This window comes from Chiloscyllium punctatum, chromosome 18 (genome assembly GCF_047496795.1).
Source record: "Chiloscyllium punctatum isolate Juve2018m chromosome 18, sChiPun1.3, whole genome shotgun sequence".
NCBI lineage: Eukaryota > Metazoa > Chordata > Chondrichthyes > Orectolobiformes > Hemiscylliidae > Chiloscyllium > Chiloscyllium punctatum.
The window spans coordinates 18,596,846-18,614,618 of NC_092756.1; the positions used below are offsets into that span (position 1 = coordinate 18,596,846).

General features: G+C 44.2%; 5 non-coding genes across 5 annotated transcripts; all 5 read right to left on the reverse strand.

The window, feature by feature from the left end:
* Window positions 1-5,967: 5,967 nt before the first annotated feature.
* trnav-cac (transfer RNA valine (anticodon CAC)) lies at window positions 5,968-6,040 on the reverse strand. Its single transcript has one exon. It is a non-coding gene; the product is annotated as a tRNA-Val (tRNA).
* A 2,861-nt stretch (window positions 6,041-8,901) lies between these two features.
* Window positions 8,902-8,974, reverse strand: trnav-cac (transfer RNA valine (anticodon CAC)). The gene has a single exon. It is a non-coding gene; the product is annotated as a tRNA-Val (tRNA).
* Window positions 8,975-11,834: 2,860 nt separating this feature from the next.
* trnav-cac (transfer RNA valine (anticodon CAC)) lies at window positions 11,835-11,907 on the reverse strand. The gene has a single exon. It is a non-coding gene; the product is annotated as a tRNA-Val (tRNA).
* Window positions 11,908-14,767: 2,860 nt separating this feature from the next.
* On the reverse strand, window positions 14,768-14,840 carry trnav-cac (transfer RNA valine (anticodon CAC)). The gene has a single exon. It is a non-coding gene; the product is annotated as a tRNA-Val (tRNA).
* A 2,860-nt stretch (window positions 14,841-17,700) lies between these two features.
* Window positions 17,701-17,773, reverse strand: trnav-cac (transfer RNA valine (anticodon CAC)). The gene has a single exon. It is a non-coding gene; the product is annotated as a tRNA-Val (tRNA).

Sequence of the window (17,773 nt, forward strand, 5' to 3'; positions counted from 1 at the left end):
TCTGTTTATGAGGTTGTCTGAAATTTGTTTTTAGCTTTCCATTCATCTATTTATATTGAATGTAAGATTGAAATGTTGTGAAAATATCCGGGTGCATCCATTTGAAATTGAATTTGCATATTTCTCTCTGATCCAGTTTATTGCATGAGGACTTAACTGTGTTTTGTTCAGCAAACCTAGTGAATCCTAAAAATTGTCTAATCTTAAATAAGAACTTTCACACCCAGTTATCAGTCAGTATCTAATTCATATAAATATCTAAGTATATTGAAATCAATGTTCACACAAAACAGTGCACATAAAGCGACACAAAGATATTCGGCTGATTACTATTCAGTGGAATACCCTGAGTAAGTATCTTATTGTTCCTGGGAAAATGAAAACAGTAAGCATTTATTTACTATTCTATGCAGTTAATGCAATTGATGTGTTATATTTCAGTTCAGTCGTTAATGTTGATTTATATTGTTTAAACCAATAATTCTACTTTATCACGGATATTGACTGTACTACAATAACGTTGGGAAGGAAAATTTTTGTCAATCTAACAAGCTTTAAACTCCTTTTTTGTTGTGTGTGTATACAAGAGACAATTGAAATTATAACCATTTTTATTACAAATTGAACAAATACTGCATTTTAAATTTGTGAAGTTCCTACATTTTTACAAAAGGGTTAGTCTTCACTGTATATGTCACATTAAAAAAACTTCTATTTCAAATCATGCGTGCTACAAAATGATTATTGTTTTCATTTCATTGTAAGAAAAGAACTGCTTTGACCATGTTGATTTTTTTGGCATTTCTATTCCAACATTTTTCATCATTGTCCAAAAATGACAATATTATTAAAATCGCATATACGCCACATGTCATTGACTACATTGTTCAGTTTCAAGCTCACTTTCATGACTTACGAATTCTCTTCCTAATTCTGACACAAATCTTTAAACATTGATCATAATATTGATCATATAAATTGATGTAACATATCTCTACAAGGAATCCGGTGTATGGAAATTCACAATTCTTGTATTACGTATATTTTTTTTACTTTAAAAAAGAAGAATTTCGCTCAATTATCACCGAATGGCTCATTTTTCTTCAATCCATAAAGCGAGGTACAATGTTTTATTCCTCAGTTTATTGATCTTAATAAATATCCAATCAACGTGGGCGGCACGGTGGCACGTGGGCGGCACGGTGGCACAGTGGTTAGAACTGCTGCCTCACAGCGCCTGATACCCGGGTTCAATTCCCGCCTCAGGCGACTGACTGTGTGGAGTTTGCATGTTCTCCCCGTGTCTGCGTGGGGCCCCTCTGGGTGCTCTGGTTTCCTCCCACAGTCACAAAGATGTGCAGGCCAGGTGAATTGGCCATGCTACATTGCCCATAGTGTTAGGTAAGGGGTAAATGTAAATGTAGATGTAGGGGTATGGGTGGGTTATGCTTCGGTGGGGCGGTGTGGACTTGTTGGGCCGAAGGGCCTGTTTCCACACTGTATGTAATCTAATCTAATTGTTCTCCCGCACAACCGCCTGGTCTGGCATATCCCCCTCACAACAAGTGCTTTTGAAATATTGAATCATTTTAATTCTTCAAAAGCGCATTCATTATCAAGTCATTGCCATTATAATAATGGCACAATTATTTATAAAAAAAAGTCTTCTGAACAAGTATAGTGAGATTCACATTTTCATTTAATCCATTATTTCTGAGTACTAATAGTACAGTATGAAAATGCCTTTATTTTTCAGGTCACCTACCCCACAAAGGAACCAATGAATTCCCATCCAGTCATTGCAAATATCTGATGTTTGCTCATTTGAATGATCACGGTAATGTCAGCCTTAAAATTCAGGAAAATGTAATTACTTTTCACTGAATTAATTCCAGTTCATTTCCAGACATTGCCCAATCACTTGCAAAAAGAGATTTTTCATTATTCTTGAATGCATTGACAGACTTTGATAATACAATTGTTGCTGATTTAGAATAAAAATAATAGTTATTCAATCCAGTAGATTGCGCAAATGTGGATTTACGGAACAGTATATTAACCACTGTAAATATATTGCAGTGCACAATCTCTCAATCATTGTAAATATCAATTTTTATTTTACCTGTTGAAACATAGTTAAATTCAATTAATTATATTTGACTTCAATGCTCACATTTATTGTGTTTGTAATCATAATTCGACTTACGGATGTTTCATGCAACAAAATCAAATGTAGAATTAGCATCTCTATTCTTTCATTCAACAATGGCAATAAATTTTGATTTTTTAAATTTTGAACATTTTGGAAAGAAGGGATGTTGTCTTCAGTTGAATTCTTGCATTGACTCACTAATTCACAGTGTCCGCTACTTATTCTCTTTGGGTTCCAATGAAAAGAAATTAACTAGTTCTTCTGGTTGTAAATTCCTGGAAAATATTTGAGAATGTTGTGGTTTTAAAAGTGACAAGGCGAAGTGATCGTAAGTCATCATTTATTTTGTTAGAAAGAGCTTGATTCAAACATTTCGAACACACACACACACACACACACTGTTATTCTGCTGTGTAACAAGGGGAAAAACAAGTCGCTTTCTTAGGCATTATGTAAATATATGCCACTTCCAATTATTCATTAGTCAGCTAATTACTTACATTTGTCATTAAAAATTGCAATTCGTCTAAATATTGTTATGACCTTTGATTAAATTAAATTTTTAATTATTGTTAATTCATGAATTTCAGGGACTTTTTTTGTTTTCAATACACCGATTCGTATTGAATGTAAGATTGACATGCTTTGACAATGTCGGAGAGTGTCCATTTGAAACTTGTTTTTCTCGTATATTTCACTGATTTTACTTATTGCATAAGATTACATGGTACCTCAGTGGGTAGCAATGCTGCCTCACAGCGCCAGGGACATTGGTTTGATTCTGTCCTCGGGTGACTGTGGGGACTTTGCACGTTCTCCCCATGTCTATGTGACATTGCTGTGGTGTCCTCCCACAATCCCACATGTGCAGGTTAGGTGAGCTGGCCATGCTAAATCGCACATTGTGTTCAGGGATATGTGCATCAGTCAGCAATAAATTTGAAGAAATATGATCGGGAAATGTGTTTGGGTGGGTTACTCTTCGGAGGGTCATTTTTTTCAAACAATTGACCTGTTATTACACTGAGGGAAACACGGTTGCTTTCGTGGCGTCGCTAGAGTTAGGGTGGGCCCCGAGATCTAAGCCATGTTGCAACTGAAACCGAGGAATCGACAGAGAGGCTACACAACGACATCGCATCCATTTGGTTTTCTTTAAATCACTGACGAGCAGGAAAATGTAATCGGGGAGGGCGAGTGGGGAAGTGAAGCAGTTGCAGCTCTGGTGAAAGCCCAAAGGTCCCTCTGAGAGTGTAATTTCTTTCATTGCTGTTGTTGATTGAATGAGCCACTGACGTGCGAACTGCACCAAACCATGATTCAGGACCTCTGGTGCCAATTCTCGCACGTTGAATAACGACAGACACCTTCCAAATGAGGTCTTTCAGAGACGACTTTGGGATACATTTGACAGGCAGACTAGTTGAGGAATCCGTGGTGCACTGTGACACCAGCACATCAGCTTCTTGAATGCTAAATGTGAGACAGTCCGGGGGCATGAGCCATAAAGTCATCACACAAATAACAACAGGGCAATTCCAAACTACTCTTTCAAACATACTGGAGCCTGAGTGCACCACCACTGCCCAGACAATGCTGCAAAGAGACAAAGAAAGAACATAATAAGAATGGGCCATAAAAAGTGAATTTCACCAATCACAGTCTCGATTAGATTACCTTTCCCTTCCGATGACTCCAGGACGGAAAAGGAGGAAGTGGGAGAAATTCAATAACATATGACATCGAAATACATTGGAACGATTTTCTCATTGGCCAGAAAACCAAATAACGACGAGTCGAGTCACCGTAGGACTCTGTTTCGCAACAATAGTCTCCATTCGGTTCCAGTAAAAGCTCAACTTGGCTGGAACAGAAAGCAACAGTGGAGCCGCTGGCGATTTTCCGTGCGGGAAGCGAACACGATCACGACAGCACAGACACTTTGGAAAATTCGGCACTTTCCCACACCGCAGTCAATTCCCCGGGAAGCAAACTCATTTTGCTTCTGTTTCAAACAGAAATGCAGCAGGGGAATGAAACAGCATTTAAATCAGCAGCTCCGCAGAAACAGCAGCGGTTGGATTCGAACCCACCCCTCGGGCGAGACGGTAGCCTTAATCCAGCGCCTAAGACCGCTCGGCCACACTAGCAACACGCCCGCGAGTCCATTTTCTTGCACTTCCAATTGTGTTCCTGCATAACAACAGATGTCAACTCAAGTGAAAAACGTTCCATGATCCCTCTCCGACTCGCACAGCTGCTGGGATGTGCCCGTCTACAATATCAATTTCTCAGCAGTTAACGATAGCCCATCAATCCATACAAAAATCACTGGTAAGCTGAGTCTATCTTCTCAGACTGGATTCAGCGACAAATGTATCTGTGAGTGCGTGAGAATATATGATCGGTTATGATTGGGTCAAATTACCATGAGCTACTTGACATTACTGCAATTTCGATTCTTGCTTTGCTAAATGATTTCACCCATTGCTCGAAACAGGACAACTTACACGTTTACACGGAACATGAAACACACCGGACTACAGGGAAAATGCACAAAGCTGAGCAGGCCGTGTCCCAAATCATACCGTGCAGCATAGTTTCAGGCACTGTGTCTGTTTTGCAGAATAAGGTTCCCAAAGAATGTTCCATCCTAAAACCGGAGGTAGTATTACAATCCGAGAACGACAGATTACATTGTAAGGAAGGTCTGACCTCGGGGCCGGTTCGAGATGCCACTTTCCTTGCCTTTTCCCTTAACCGTGCAATTTGCTGCAGAGATTATCACACCTGGACATGAGCCTCATGGATACCAACTGAGTTGGAAACCTGTGTGGGAATCGATGAGAAAAAAGCGACTCAATAAATTTTAACAAGTTCCATGGTGCTTTTTAGAAATGCAGTTTCTGTTCACCTCAATCCAAAAGGCAGTTTCTGAACATAGTAACAGAAGTCAAAAGGTAATTACCTCACCCCACCCCCAGTCCGGAAGAGGTGCTAACTGCCCTTGATTGCTGTTTGTTCATGATGTGAAGAGCTCTCACGCCTGAGTCACCGTCACGTCTCTGGTTGCTGAGTGAATCACAAAGAAGGACTTTCTCCAGAGCTGCAACTGCCTCACTTCCCCACTCGCCTTCCCCGTTTACATTTTCCTGCTCGTCAGTGATTTAAAGAAAACCAAATGGATGCGATGTCATTCTGTAGCCTCTCTGTCGATTCCTCCGTTTCAGTTCCAACGTGGCTTAGATCTCTGGGCGCACCTTCATACTAGCGACGCTATGAAAGCACAGGTCCAGATGTTCCTCTGAGAGTGTAATTTCTTTCATTACTGTTGCTGATTGAATGAGCCACTAACGTGTGAACTGCTCCAAAACATGATTCAGGACCTCTGGTGCCAATTCTCGCACGTTGAATAACGACAGACACCTTCCAAATGAGGTCTTTCAGAGACGACTTTGGGATACATTTGACAGACAGACTAGTTGAAGAATCCGTGGTGCACTGTGACACCAGCACATCAGCTTCTTCCCTGTCTTTGAACCGGGCCGCCTGCGCAAGGAATGCGAATGCGGTAATGCTTTTCGTGGAAGGATCAGAAGGGGGTAACTACACTCTCAAACAGAATGGCATATGATCAGAACGATGTTGGAGAAAAACTTTACAATGCTTTGCACAGTAATTAAATGGAATCGCATTGCATTGCACGACGAGAGAAGATTTATTCAAGCAAATTCGAAGGCAGGTTTGCACATGGGAAAGCAAGCAAGAAAGCTCCGTTCTTGTCGATGTCAAAGGCTGCAGTTGAAGAGCAAAGCAGTTTCTGCCCAGTTTCGAACTGGGGACCTTTCGCGTGTGAGGCGAACGTGATGACCACTACACTACAGAAACAAGCCGCGGTCGCAGCCGCTGCAGCTCAGTGGCATCCAACACAGAAAGTTGAAGCCATTCTACCTTTCGCCTTTCTGTTTCCGTTAACTCGTTGTTTCATGGGACTTGTTTAATTTTGGCTATGTGGTGAGCATGGACGAGATACACCGAAGTATCTGTTTCCACGCGGTGTAACCCGGTAACGTTGTGTTGCTTACACCTGCTTTAAAGAATTACGTTTTTGCGGAGCTTACCGTCGCAGTCTGTGGCAAAATCATTTAGTCTGTTCGACGGCTCACGGGAAAGGTAGCATTGTGAAACACTGCAGAAACGAACGACTTCCTTACTTTTGCTCCGACTGACCATACTCCGTGAAAGTTTCCCAGATTCTCAGTTGAGGATTTTTGCAGCTGGAAGTTACCTCAGAAACCCTGTTAATTCGTAATGTATTGAGCGAATCGCAAAACAGAAAGCATTTAACACGGAACACAAACAAAACTGGAAAACCAAATGCATTTTCAGACACAGCGAGCATGAATGCTAAATGTGAGACAGTCCGGGGGCATGAGCCATAAAGTTATCACACAAATAACAACAGGGCAATTCCAAACTACTCTTTCAAACATACTGGAGCCTGAGTGCACCACCACTGCCCAGACAATGCTGCAAAGAGACAAAGAAAGAACATAATAAGAATGGGCCATAAAAAGTGAATTTCACCAATCACAGTCTCGATTAGATTACCTTTCCCTTCCGATGACTCCAGGACGGAAAAGGAGGAAGTGGGAGAAATTCAATAACATATGACATCGAAATACATTGGAACGATTTTCTCATTGGCCAGAAAACCAAATAACGACGAGTCGAGTCACCGTAGGACTCTGTTTCGCAACAACAGTCTCCATTCGGTTCCAGTAAAAGCTCAACTTGCCTGGAACAGAAAGCAACAGTGGAGCCGCTGGCGATTTTCCGCGCGGGAGGCGAACACGATCACGACAGCACAGACACTTTGGAAAATTCGGCACTTTCCCACACCGCAGGAAATTCCCCGGGAAGCAAATTCATTTTGCTTCTGTTTCAAACAGAAATGCAGCAGGGGAATGAAACAGCATTTAAACCAGCAGCTCCGCAGAAACGGCAGCGCTGGGATTCGAACCCACCCCTCGGGCGAGACGGGAGCCTTAATCCAGCGCTTTAGGCCGCTCGGCCACACTAGCAACACGCGCGCGAGCCCATTTTCTTGCACTTCCAATTGTTTTCCTGCATAACAACAGATGTAAACTCAAGTGAAAAACGTTCCATGATCCCTCTCCGACTCGCACAGCTGCTGGGATGTGCCCGTCTACAATATCAATTTCTCAGCAGTTAACGATAGCCCATCAATCCAGACAAAAATCACTGGTAAACTGAGTCTATCTTCTCAGACTGGATTCAGAAACAAATGTATCTGTGAGTGCGTGAGAATATATGATCGGTTATGATTGGGTCAAATTACCATGAGCTACTTGACATTACTGCAATTTCGATTCTTGCTTTGCTAAATGATTTCACCCATTGCTCGAAACAGGACAACTTACACGTTTACACGGAACATGAAACACACCGGACTACAGGGAAAATGCACAAAGCTGAGCAGGCCGTTTCCCAAATCATACCGTGCAGCATAGTTTCAGGCACTGTGTCTGTTTTGCAGAATAAGGTTCCCAAAGAATGTTCCATCCTAAAAGCGGAGGTAGTATTACAATCCGAGAACGACAGATTACATTGTAAGGAAGGTCTGACCTCGGGGCCGGTTCGAGATGCCACTTTCCTTGCCTTTTACCTTAACCGTGCAATTTGCTGCAGAGATTATCACACCTGGACATGAGCCTCATGGATACCAACTGAGTTGGAAACCTGTGTGGGAATCGATGAGAAAAAAGCGACTCAATAAATTTTAACAAGTTCCATGGTGCTTTTTAGAAATGCAGTTTCTGTTCACCTCAATCCAAAAGGCAGTTTCTGAACATAGTAACAGAAGTCAAAAGGTAATTACCTCACCCCACCCCCAGTCCGGAAGAGGTGCTAACTGCCCTTGATTGCTGTTTGTTCATGATGTGAAGAGCTCTCACGCCTGAGTCACCGTCACGTCTCTGGTTGCTGAGTGAATCACAAAGAAGGACTTTCTCCAGAGCTGCAACTGCCTCACTTCCCCACTCGCCTTCCCCGTTTACATTTTCCTGCTCGTCAGTGATTTAAAGAAAAGCAAATGGATGCGATGTCATTCTGTAGCCTCTCTGTCGATTCCTCCGTTTCAGTTCCAACGTGGCTTAGATCTCGGGGCGCACCTTAATACTAGCGACGCTATGAAAGCACAGGTCCAGATGTTCCTCTGAGAGTGTAATTTCTTTCATTGCTGTTGCTGATTGAATGAGCCACTAACGTGTGAACTGCTCCAAAACATGATTCAGGACCTCTGGTGCCAATTCTCGCACGTTGAATAACGACAGACACCTTCCAAATGAGGTCTTTCAGAGACGACTTTGGGATACATTTGACAGACAGACTAGTTGAAGAATCCGTGGTGCACTGTGACACCAGCACATCAGCTTCTTCCCTGTCTTTGAACCGGGCCGCCTGCGCAAGGAATGCGAATGCGGTAATGCTTTTCGTGGAAGGATCAGAAGGGGGTAACTACACTCTCAAACAGAATGGCATATGATCAGAACGATGTTGGAGAAAAACTTTACAATGCTTTGCACAGTAATTAAATGGAATCGCATTGCATTGCACGACGAGAGAAGATTTATTCAAGCAAATTCGAAGGCAGGTTTGCACATGGGAAAGCAAGCAAGAAAGCTCCGTTCTTGTCGATGTCAAAGGCTGCAGTTGAAGAGCAAAGCAGTTTCTGCCCAGTTTCGAACTGGGGACCTTTCGCGTGTGAGGCGAACGTGATGACCACTACACTACAGAAACAAGCCGCGGTCGCAGCCGCTGCAGCTCAGTGGCATCCAACACAGAAAGTTGAAGCCATTCTACCTTTCGCCTTTCTGTTTCCGTTAACTCGTTGTTTCATGGGACTTGTTTAATTTTGGCTATGTGGTGAGCATGGACGAGATACACCGAAGTATCTGTTTCCACGCGGTGTAACCCGGTAACGTTGTGTTGCTTACACCTGCTTTAAAGAATTACGTTTTTGCGGAGCTTACCGTCGCAGTCTGTGGCAAAATCATTTAGTCTGTTCGACGGCTCACGGGAAAGGTAGCATTGTGAAACACTGCAGAAACGAACGACTTCCTTACTTTTGCTCCGACTGACCATACTCCGTGAAAGTTTCCCAGATTCTCAGTTGAGGATTTTTGCAGCTGGAAGTTACCTCAGAAACCCTGTTAATTCGTAATGTATTGAGCGAATCGCAAAACAGAAAGCATTTAACACGGAACACAAACAAAACTGGAAAACCAAATGCATTTTCAGACACAGCGAGCATGAATGCTAAATGTGAGACAGTCCGGGGGCATGAGCCATCAAGTAATCACACAAATAACAACAGGGCAATTCCAAACTACTCTTTCAAACATACTGGAGCCTGAGTGCACCACCACTGCCCAGACAATGCTGCAAAGAGACAAAGAAAGAACATAATAAGAATGGGCCATAAAAAGTGAATTTCACCAATCACAGTCTCGATTAGATTACCTTTCCCTTCCGATGACTCCAGGACGGAAAAGGAGGAAGTGGGAGAAATTCAATAACATATGACATCGAAATACATTGGAACGATTTTCTCATTGGCCAGAAAACCAAATAACGACGAGTCGAGTCACCGTAGGACTCTGTTTCGCAACAACAGTCTCCATTCGGTTCCAGTAAAAGCTCAACTTGCCTGGAACAGAAAGCAACAGTGGAGCCGCTGGCGATTTTCCGCGCGGGAGACGAACACGATCATGACAGCACAGACACTTTGGAAAATTCGGCACTTTCCCACACCGCAGGCAATCCCCCGGGAAGCAAACTCATTTTTCTTCTGTTTTAAACAGAAATGCAGCAGGGGAATGAAACAGCATTTAAACCAGCAGCTCCGCAGAAACGGCAGCGGTGGGATTCGAACCCACTCCTCGGGCGAGACGGCAGCCTTAATCCAGCGCCTTAGACCGCTCGGCCACACTAGCAACACGCCCGCGAGTCCATTTTCTTGCACTTCCAATTGTGTTCCTGCATAACAACAGATGTAAACTCAAGTGAAAAAGGTTCCATGATCTCTCTCCGACTCGCACAGCTGCTGGGATGTGCCCGTCTACAATATCAATTTCTCAGCAGTTAACGATAGCCCATCAATCCAGACAAAAATCACTGATAAGCTGAGTCTATCTTCACAGACTGGATTCAGCTACAAATGTATCTGTGAGTGCGTGAGAATATATGATCGGTTATGATTGGGTCAAATTACCATGAGCTACTTGACATTACTGCAATTTCGATTCTTGCTTTGCTAAATGATTTCACCCATTGCTCGAAACAGGACAACTTACACGTTTACACGGAACATGAAACACACCGGACTACAGGGAAAATGCACAAAGCTGAGCAGGCCGTGTCCCAAATCATACCGTGCACAATAGTTTCAGGCAATGTGTCTGTTTTGCACAATAAGGTTCCCAAAGAATGTTCCATCCTAAAACCGGAGGTAGTATTACAATCCGAGAACGACAGAATACATTGTGAGGAAGGTCTGACCTCGGGGCCGGTTCGAGATGCCACTTTCCTTGCCTTTTACCTTAACCGTGCAATTTGCTGCAGAGATTATCACACCTGGACATGAGCCTCATGGATACCAACTGAGTTGGAAACCTGTGTGGGAATCGATGAGAAAAAGCGACTCAATAAATTTTAACAAGTTCCATGGTGCTTTTTAGAAATGCAGTTTCTGTTCACCTCAATCCAAAAGGCAGTTTCTGAACATAGTAACAGAAGTCAAAAGGTAATTACCTCACCCCACCCCCACTCCGGAAGAGGTGCTAACTGCCCTTGATTGCTGTTTGTTCACGATGTGAAGAGCTCTCACGCCTGAGTCACCGTCACGTCTCTGGTTGCTGAGTGAATCACAAAGAAGGACTTTCTCCAGAGCTGCAACTGCCTCACTTCCCCACTCGCCTTCCCCGTTTACATTTTCCTGCTCGTCAGTGATTTAAAGAAAACCAAATGGATGCGATGTCATTCTGTAGCCTCTCTGTCGATTCCTCCGTTTCAGTTCCAACGTGGCTTAGATCTCGGGGTGCACCTTAATACTAGCGACGCTATGAAAGCACAGGTCCAGAGGTTCCTCTGAGAGTGTAATTTCTTTCATTGCTGTTGCTGATTGAATGAGCCACTAACGTGTGAACTGCTCCAAAACATGATTCAGGACGTCTGGTGCCAATTCTCGCACGTTGAATAACGACAGACACCTTCCAAATGAGGTCTTTCAGAGACAACTTTGGGATACATTTGACAGACAGACTAGTTGAAGAATCCGTGGTGCACTGTGACACCAGCACATCAGCTTCTTCCCTGTCTTTGAACCGGGCCGCCTGCGCAAGGAATGCGAATGCGGTAATGCTTTTCGCGGAAGGATCAGAAGGGGGTAACTACACTCTCAAACAGAATGGCATATGATCAGAACGATGTTGGAGAAAAACTTTACAATGCTTTGCACAGTAATTAAATGGAATCGCCTTGCATTGCACGACGAGAGAAGATTTATTCAAGCAAATTCGAAGGCAGGTTTGCACATGGGAAAGCAAGCAAGAAAGCTCCGTTCTTGTCGATGTCAAAGGCTGCAGTTGAAGAGCAAAGCAGTTTCTGCCCAGTTTCGAACTGGGGACCTTTCGCGTGTGAGGCGAACGTGATGACCACTACACTACAAAAACAAGCCGCGGTCGCAGCCGCTGCAGCTCAGTGGCATCCAACACAGAAAGTTGAAGCCATTCTACCTTTCGCCTTTCAGTTTCCGTTAACTCGTTGTTTCATGGGACTTGTTTAATTTTGGCTATGTGGTGAGCATGGACGAGATACACCGAAGTATCTGTTTCCACGCGGTGTAACCCGGTAACGTTGTGTTGCTTACACCTGCTTTAAAGAATTACGTTTTTGCGGAGCTTACCGTCGCAGTCTGTGGCAAAATCATTTAGTCTGTTCGACGGCTCACGGGAAAGGTAGCATTGTGAAACACTGCAGAAACGAACGACTTCCTTACTTTTGCTCCGACTGACCATACTCCGTGAAAGTTTCCCAGATTCTCAGTTGAGGATTTTTGCAGCTGGAAGTTACCTCAGAAACCCTGTTAATTCGTAATGTATTGAGCGAATCGCAAAACAGAAAGCATTTAACACGGAACACAAACAAAACTGGAAAACCAAATGCATTTTCAGACACAGCGAGCATGAATGCTAAATGTGAGACAGTCCGGGGGCATGAGCCATCAAGTAATCACACAAATAACAACAGGGCAATTCCAAACTACTCTTTCAAACATACTGGAGCCTGAGTGCACCACCACTGCCCAGACAATGCTGCAAAGAGACAAAGAAAGAACATAATAAGAATGGGCCATAAAAAGTGAATTTCACCAATCACAGTCTCGATTAGATTACCTTTCCCTTCCGATGACTCCAGGACGGAAAAGGAGGAAGTGGGAGAAATTCAATAACATATGACATCGAAATACATTGGAACGATTTTCTCATTGGCCAGAAAACCAAATAACGACGAGTCGAGTCACCGTAGGACTCTGTTTCGCAACAACAGTCTCCATTCGGTTCCAGTAAAAGCTCAACTTGCCTGGAACAGAAAGCAACAGTGGAGCCGCTGGCGATTTTCCGCGCGGGAGACGAACACGATCATGACAGCACAGACACTTTGGAAAATTCGGCACTTTCCCACACCGCAGGCAATCCCCCGGGAAGCAAACTCATTTTTCTTCTGTTTTAAACAGAAATGCAGCAGGGGAATGAAACAGCATTTAAACCAGCAGCTCCGCAGAAACGGCAGCGGTGGGATTCGAACCCACTCCTCGGGCGAGACGGCAGCCTTAATCCAGCGCCTAAGACCGCTCGGCCACACTAGCAACACGCCCGCGAGTCCATTTTCTTGCACTTCCAATTGTGTTCCTGCATAACAACAGATGTAAACTCAAGTGAAAAAGGTTCCATGATCTCTCTCCGACTCGCACAGCTGCTGGGATGTGCCCGTCTACAATATCAATTTCTCAGCAGTTAACGATAGCCCATCAATCCAGACAAAAATCACTGATAAGCTGAGTCTATCTTCTCAGACTGGATTCAGCTACAAATGTATCCGTGAGTGCGTGAGAATATATGATCGGTTATGATTGGGTCAAATTACCATGAGCTACTTGACATTACTGCAATTTCGATTCTTGCTTTGCTAAATGATTTCACCCATTGCTCGAAACAGGACAACTTACACGTTTACACGGAACATGAAACACACCGGACTACAGGGAAAATGCACAAAGCTGAGCAGGCCGTGTCCCAAATCATACCGTGCACCATAGTTTCAGGCACTGTGTCTGTTTTGCAGAATAAGGTTCCCAAAGAATGTTCCATCCTAAAACCGGAGGTAGTATTACAATCCGAGAACGACAGATTACATTGTGAGGAAGGTCTGACCTCGGGGCCGGTTCGAGATGCCACTTTCCTTGCCTTTTACCTTAACCGTGCAATTTGCTGCAGAGATTATCACACCTGGACATGAGCCTCATGGATACCAACTGAGTTGGAAACCTGTGTGGGAATCGATGAGAAAAAGCGACTCAATAAATTTTAACAAGTTCCATGGTGCTTTTTAGAAATGCAGTTTCTGTTCACCTCAATCCAAAAGGCAGTTTCTGAACATAGTAACAGAAGTCAAAAGGTAATTACCTCACCCCACCCCCACTCCGGAAGAGGTGCTAACTGCCCTTGATTGCTGTTTGTTCACGATGTGAAGAGCTCTCACGCCTGAGTCACCGTCACGTCTCTGGTTGCTGAGTGAATCACAAAGAAGGACTTTCTCCAGAGCTGCAACTGCCTCACTTCCCCACTCGCCTTCCCCGTTTACATTTTCCTGCTCGTCAGTGATTTAAAGAAAACCAAATGGATGCGATGTCATTCTGTAGCCTCTCTGTCGATTCCTCCGTTTCAGTTCCAACGTGGCTTAGATCTCGGGGCGCACCTTAATACTAGCGACGCTATGAAAGCACAGGTCCAGATGTTCCTCTGAGAGTGTAATTTCTTTCATTGCTGTTGCTGATTGAATGAGCCACTAACGTGTGAACTGCTCCAAAACATGATTCAGGACCTCTGGTGCCAATTCTCGCACGTTGAATAACGACAGACACCTTCCAAATGAGGTCTTTCAGAGACGACTTTGGGATACATTTGACAGACAGACTAGTTGAGGAATCCGTGGTGCACTGTGACACCAGCACATCAGCTTCTTCCCTGTCTTTGAACCGGGCCGCCTGCGCAAGGAATGCGAATGCGGTAATGCTTTTCGCGGAAGGATCAGAAGGGGGTAACTACACTCTCAAACAGAATGGCATATGATCAGAACGATGTTGGAGAAAAACTTTACAATGCTTTGCACAGTAATTAAATGGAATCGCCTTGCATTGCACGACGAGAGAAGATTTATTCAAGCAAATTCGAAGGCAGGTTTGCACATGGGAAAGCAAGCAAGAAAGCTCCGTTCTTGTCGATGTCAAAGGCTGCAGTTGAAGAGCAAAGCAGTTTCTGCCCAGTTTCGAACTGGGGACCTTTCGCGTGTGAGGCGAACGTGATGACCACTACACTACAGAAACAAGCCGCGGTCGCAGCCGCTGCAGCTCAGTGGCATCCAACACAGAAAGTTGAAGCCATTCTACCTTTCGCCTTTCTGTTTCCGTTAACTCGTTGTTTCATGGGACTTGTTTAATTTTGGCTATGTGGTGAGCATGGACGAGATACACCGAAGTATCTGTTTCCACGCGGTGTAACCCGGTAACGTTGTGTTGCTTACACCTGCTTTAAAGAATTACGTTTTTGCGGAGCTTACCGTCGCAGTCTGTGGCAAAATCATTTAGTCTGTTCGACGGCTCACGGGAAAGGTAGCATTGTGAAACACTGCAGAAACGAACGACTTCCTTACTTTTGCTCCGACTGACCATACTCCGTGAAAGTTTCCCAGATTCTCAGTTGAGGATTTTTGCAGCTGGAAGTTACCTCAGAAACCCTGTTAATTCGTAATGTATTGAGCGAATCGCAAAACAGAAAGCATTTAACACGGAACACAAACAAAACTGGAAAACCAAATGCATTTTCAGACACAGCGAGCATGAATGCTAAATGTGAGACAGTCCGGGGGCATGAGCCATCAAGTAATCACACAAATAACAACAGGGCAATTCCAAACTACTCTTTCAAACATACTGGAGCCTGAGTGCACCACCACTGCCCAGACAATGCTGCAAAGAGACAAAGAAAGAACATAATAAGAATGGGCCATAAAAAGTGAATTTCACCAATCACAGTCTCGATTAGATTACCTTTCCCTTCCGATGACTCCAGGACGGAAAAGGAGGAAGTGGGAGAAATTCAATAACATATGACATCGAAATACATTGGAACGATTTTCTCATTGGCCAGAAAACCAAATAACGACGAGTCGAGTCACCGTAGGACTCTGTTTCGCAACAACAGTCTCCATTCGGTTCCAGTAAAAGCTCAACTTGCCTGGAACAGAAAGCAACAGTGGAGCCGCTGGCGATTTTCCGCGCGGGAGACGAACACGATCATGACAGCACAGACACTTTGGAAAATTCGGCACTTTCCCACACCGCAGGCAATCCCCCGGGAAGCAAACTCATTTTTCTTCTGTTTTAAACAGAAATGCAGCAGGGGAATGAAACAGCATTTAAACCAGCAGCTCCGCAGAAACGGCAGCGGTGGGATTCGAACCCACTCCTCGGGCGAGACGGCAGCCTTAATCCAGCGCCTTAGACCGCTCGGCCACACTAGCAACACGCCCGCGAGTCCATTTTCTTGCACTTCCAATTGTGTTCCTGCATAACAACAGATGTAAACTCAAGTGAAAAAGGTTCCATGATCTCTCTCCGACTCGCACAGCTGCTGGGATGTGCCCGTCTACAATATCAATTTCTCAGCAGTTAACGATAGCCCATCAATCCAGACAAAAATCACTGATAAGCTGAGTCTATCTTCACAGACTGGATTCAGCTACAAATGTATCTGTGAGTGCGTGAGAATATATGATCGGTTATGATTGGGTCAAATTACCATGAGCTACTTGACATTACTGCAATTTCGATTCTTGCTTTGCTAAATGATTTCACCCATTGCTCGAAACAGGACAACTTACACGTTTACACGGAACATGAAACACACCGGACTACAGGGAAAATGCACAAAGCTGAGCAGGCCGTGTCCCAAATCATACCGTGCACAATAGTTTCAGGCAATGTGTCTGTTTTGCACAATAAGGTTCCCAAAGAATGTTCCATCCTAAAACCGGAGGTAGTATTACAATCCGAGAACGACAGAATACATTGTGAGGAAGGTCTGACCTCGGGGCCGGTTCGAGATGCCACTTTCCTTGCCTTTTACCTTAACCGTGCAATTTGCTGCAGAGATTATCACACCTGGACATGAGCCTCATGGATACCAACTGAGTTGGAAACCTGTGTGGGAATCGATGAGAAAAAGCGACTCAATAAATTTTAACAAGTTCCATGGTGCTTTTTAGAAATGCAGTTTCTGTTCACCTCAATCCAAAAGGCAGTTTCTGAACATAGTAACAGAAGTCAAAAGGTAATTACCTCACCCCACCCCCACTCCGGAAGAGGTGCTAACTGCCCTTGATTGCTGTTTGTTCACGATGTGAAGAGCTCTCACGCCTGAGTCACCGTCACGTCTCTGGTTGCTGAGTGAATCACAAAGAAGGACTTTCTCCAGAGCTGCAACTGCCTCACTTCCCCACTCGCCTTCCCCGTTTACATTTTCCTGCTCGTCAGTGATTTAAAGAAAACCAAATGGATGCGATGTCATTCTGTAGCCTCTCTGTCGATTCCTCCGTTTCAGTTCCAACGTGGCTTAGATCTCGGGGCGCACCTTAATACTAGCGACGCTATGAAAGCACAGGTCCAGATGTTCCTCTGAGAGTGTAATTTCTTTCATTGCTGTTGCTGATTGAATGAGCCACTAACGTGTGAACTGCTCCAAAACATGATTCAGGACCTCTGGTGCCAATTCTCGCACGTTGAATAACGACAGACACCTTCCAAATGAGGTCTTTCAGAGACGACTTTGGGATACATTTGACAGACAGACTAGTTGAGGAATCCGTGGTGCACTGTGACACCAGCACATCAGCTTCTTCCCTGTCTTTGAACCGGGCCGCCTGCGCAAGGAATGCGAATGCGGTAATGCTTTTCGCGGAAGGATCAGAAGGGGGTAACTACACTCTCAAACAGAATGGCATATGATCAGAACGATGTTGGAGAAAAACTTTACAATGCTTTGCACAGTAATTAAATGGAATCGCCTTGCATTGCACGACGAGAGAAGATTTATTCAAGCAAATTCGAAGGCAGGTTTGCACATGGGAAAGCAAGCAAGAAAGCTCCGTTCTTGTCGATGTCAAAGGCTGCAGTTGAAGAGCAAAGCAGTTTCTGCCCAGTTTCGAACTGGGGACCTTTCGCGTGTGAGGCGAACGTGATGACCACTACACTACAGAAAC